Raw genomic sequence first — 3,996 nt, forward strand, 5'->3', positions numbered from 1 at the left:
AAGACCAGCTGAGAAACACAGCCTTGTGGGACTAAGCAACTATTAAATTCTCAGACTTTCCATTCACAGCTAGCAATTGTTAGATTAGTTGGACTGCAGCCTATAAGTCATTTCAATAAATTCCATATATATATCTTTAGAACACCAGCTCCTGAATAATGACACAGAGACTTTTTATTTATTATGAAAGCTTGGGCTTAGCTTACCCTTGTTCCCAACTAGCTCTTTAAACTTAAATTAACCCATTTATATTATGTTCTGTCATATACTCATTACCTAGCTCAGTACCTTGTGTCTCATTTTCTCAATGTCTGGTTGGTGAATCTCTGCCTCTCTGATTCTTTCCCCTAGTTAGTTCCTTTCTCTACCCAGAAGTTCCACCTTCCTCTCTTACCTAACTATTGACCATTCAGCTCTTTATTAAACCAATCAGAAGGTGCCTTAGTAGAAACATCTTCACAGTGTACAAAAAGATTATCCCACAACATTTTCCCCTTTTATCTAAATAAAAAGGAAAGGTTTTAACTCTAGCACTGTAAAACTATATACAATAAGAACAATTATCAGGGAGTGTGATGCTGCAGCCCTGAGCTCCCTGTGCCTTCACTGTTCTCCTGCAGGTTCTGCCCTCGGAACCTCTGCCAGCAGACATGGCCACCCTACCCAAGAGGTTCTGCCCTTCTCCCTTCACCAGCAACAAGGGGATACACATCAAGAAGTTCTCCATCTAGGGGAACATCGCTGCTGGGAAGTCAAAGTTTGTGAATATAAGCATTGGGAAGTGGTTCCTGAACCTGTTGCCAGGTGGTACAATGTTCAAAATACTCAAGATATATTTGAGGAATTAACAGCATCTCTGGAAAGTAGTGGGAATGTTCTTCAAATGATGTACCAGAAACCGGAGTGGTGGTCTTTTACCTTCCAATCATACACCTGTCTCAGCCGGATCAGAGCTCAGCTTGCCTCTCTCAACGGCAAGCTCAAAGATGCAGAGAAACTAGTATTATTTTTTTTTAAATCTGTGTACAGTGACTGGTATATTTTTGCATCTAATTTGTATGAACCTGACTGAATGAATGAAAGGAGCAAATAATATGTCAGGACTGGCATGACTGGATGAATAGCCAGTTTGGCCAAAGCCTTGAACTGGATGGAATAATTTGTCTTTGAGCTACTCCAGAGAAATGCTTAAATAGGATGTATTTAAGGAAGAAATGAAGATATATATGGGGAAGAAATGAAAAACAAGGCATTCCTCTTGAATATTTAGAGAAACTGCACTATAAACACAAGAGCTGGCTCCTTCATGGAACACTGAAAACCCACTTTGATTATCTTCAAGAGGTACCTATCCTCACACTGGATGTCAATGAAGACTTTAAAGACAAGCATGAAAGTCTAGTTGAAAAGGTCAAAGAATTATTGAGTACTTTGTGATTATACGGGAAGACTACAGGCAACAGAATGTCTCCAGATACTTCAGTTTGTGTGTCATCATAGCTTGATGTTCATACAATGGTCTTTACAGGATTCAAGCTTACATATTTATTTATTTAATATTCAGAATCCCCTGTAAATCTTTGTGTCCCTCCTTTACTCCTTTACATCCTCCACTTTCCCTCCCACAGTTTTAAATCAGAGATGTTTATCTCACACCAAGAAGTCTGGAGGTAGATGTTCCCAGAACCAGTAAAGTGAGTGGATAACTGTTACAAAAGGCTCAGCCTTCCGCCTTCTTGGTTTATCCTGAGCAGGTTGACATGTTTTCATTGTTACTGCACTTTACTGGTGACCCATTTAACTGGCCACTTTAATGTTCCATATAAAGGATGTGTCTTATGTAAGCTAGTATACCTATTACAAACCGAAAAGTGAAGCTGGGAAATCCCTAGGAAAAGATTTGTTTGAAGTGTTTGTTTTGTTTTTCTTGTTCCCTTTGGTGGTGCTGGACATTGAACCCAGGGTCTCATTCATGCTTGGGAAGTGTTCTACAGTAAACTGTCCCCAGCCCCCAAAGTGTTGTTTTTATCAAGTGCCTCTCCTTATCAATTGCCTCTTCTTCCACCCACTTAATGTCAATGATAAGACCATGTTGTAAACACCTCATTGATGTTTATTAATGTGTCTGTAGTGCATTTGTAGAGGAAGAGGTTCAACCCTGTTCCCAATATTGTAATGGTGTAATTACTTTGTAAATCATTTAACCTTTACCTGTTTCTTCGTTTGTGATGAGTACTCTTTTTCTTTTATTTTTTTTAAACAAATTTTGGAGAATGGAAGAAATCTTTCTGTATTTAAAAGGTAGCTAAAACTTTTATTACATGAGTATAAAGCTTCATTGAATTGGCTACCGCTTTTCTCAGACTACTATAATTTAAATTACAATTTTTTTATTTTTATTTTTTTGAGTCAAGGTCTCTCTACAGCTCTGGCTGTCCTGGAATTCACTATGGAGACCAGACTGGCCTTGAACTCACAGAGATCCACCTACCTCTGTCTCCCTCCCTGCTCCCAGGGCTGGGATTAAAGGCATGCAACACCATACCAGGCTCTGACTTTTTAAAAAAATCATTTGAGATACAAGTACAGTTTTTTCCTCAGTTTCTTTTAATTTTTATGGAAAATGTTGATAGAACATAATGACAAGTTTTCCATTGGCCCTGTGTTGATAAGTAGTCTCTCTCTACCTATATATATATATATATATATATATATATATATATATATATATATATATATATATATATATATGGTGAGACATTTAGCTAGACCCAGCCAAGGTGGAATGTTTCAACTATTCAGTCCACTAATGCCACTTCTCAACACCTGTTGTAAGTTTTTCCTTTTCTATCTGAAGTTCTTAGGTAGTCTGTTAAGATTTAAGTCACACATTTCTGCTGTGAGAATGTCATGATCACACTTTGCTTCACAGTTTGCTTTGTAGGATTTTCCTTAAAGTTCTTGTACTCACAGAAAAATTATTGATAAAACGATTTTGCTTTATATATACTGTATCATGGACATGTTACAGCTTTTGTTGAACTAGGAAATAACTTCAACAAATTCCAGGAGAGTTAAAGCTCCTATTAATAAGCATGTATCTCTAAACCACTTTCATGTTTAGCTATAAAAGTCTGCTTGTATTCAGCTGAGACCTGTATATAATTAAAGAAGTATTTTTATTGTTTTTTTTTTCCCACCTGGAGTAGTTTTTTAAGTCAAGATGTGCATTTTTTTACTAGGTAATCAGTCTTTCTACTTCACGTTAAGAAAAACATATTGTTTCTTGAAATGCAGAATCTCATTTATTTTGAAGTTATAATTTTCCTTTCTAATGTTACCTTTTATGTTGATTTCTTATTCAAAGATAATAATTTAGTGGGTTAAGTAGAACAGTAGCACTGATCTTTGAAAAGGGGACTCAATTTCAAATCTGTAATAACCAAAAATAAATTGTCTTGTGATATATCTGACCTCTTTTTCTTTTTGTTTGATATAAATTTGCCAACTTAAATGTTTGTCAAAAAAGGAATTATCAGGTAAGAATTAAATTCACAATGTTTACTTCATTTGTATTTGGCAAATTCAGAGAAAGTACTCTATTATCTATCCTGACTTGGTGAGTCCAAAGTTTTATACCTAAGCCACTTTCTATCATAACTTGTATTACCAGCCTACAATATGTTTTTAGATCTTAAAACATTTTCTTAGCCAGGTGTTGGTGGCCCACGCCTTTAATCCCAGCAGTCGGAAGGCAGAGGCAGGCGGATCTCTGTGAGTTCGAGGCCAGCCTGGTCGCCAGAGCAAGTGCCAGGATAGGCTCCAAAGCTACACAGAGAAACCCTGTCTCAAAAAACCAAAAAATAAAAACAAAAACAAAAACATTTTCTTAAATAAACAGCATAAGCTTTTATGTCTCTCAACCTTTATAAACTTCACATCTTGTGAGTTTACATTTTGTGAGTTTCTTTTTGAATTTGGTAAAAAAGAAAATAG

At 36.3% G+C, this 3,996-nt stretch overlaps 1 pseudogene; it reads left to right on the forward strand.

The window, feature by feature from the left end:
• Positions 1-650: 650 nt before the first annotated feature.
• On the forward strand, positions 651-1,437 carry LOC100761509 (annotated as a pseudogene).
• Positions 1,438-3,996: the final 2,559 nt, after the last annotated feature.

Source organism: Cricetulus griseus, chromosome 8 (genome assembly GCF_003668045.3).
Source record: "Cricetulus griseus strain 17A/GY chromosome 8, alternate assembly CriGri-PICRH-1.0, whole genome shotgun sequence".
Classification (NCBI taxonomy): domain Eukaryota; kingdom Metazoa; phylum Chordata; class Mammalia; order Rodentia; family Cricetidae; genus Cricetulus; species Cricetulus griseus.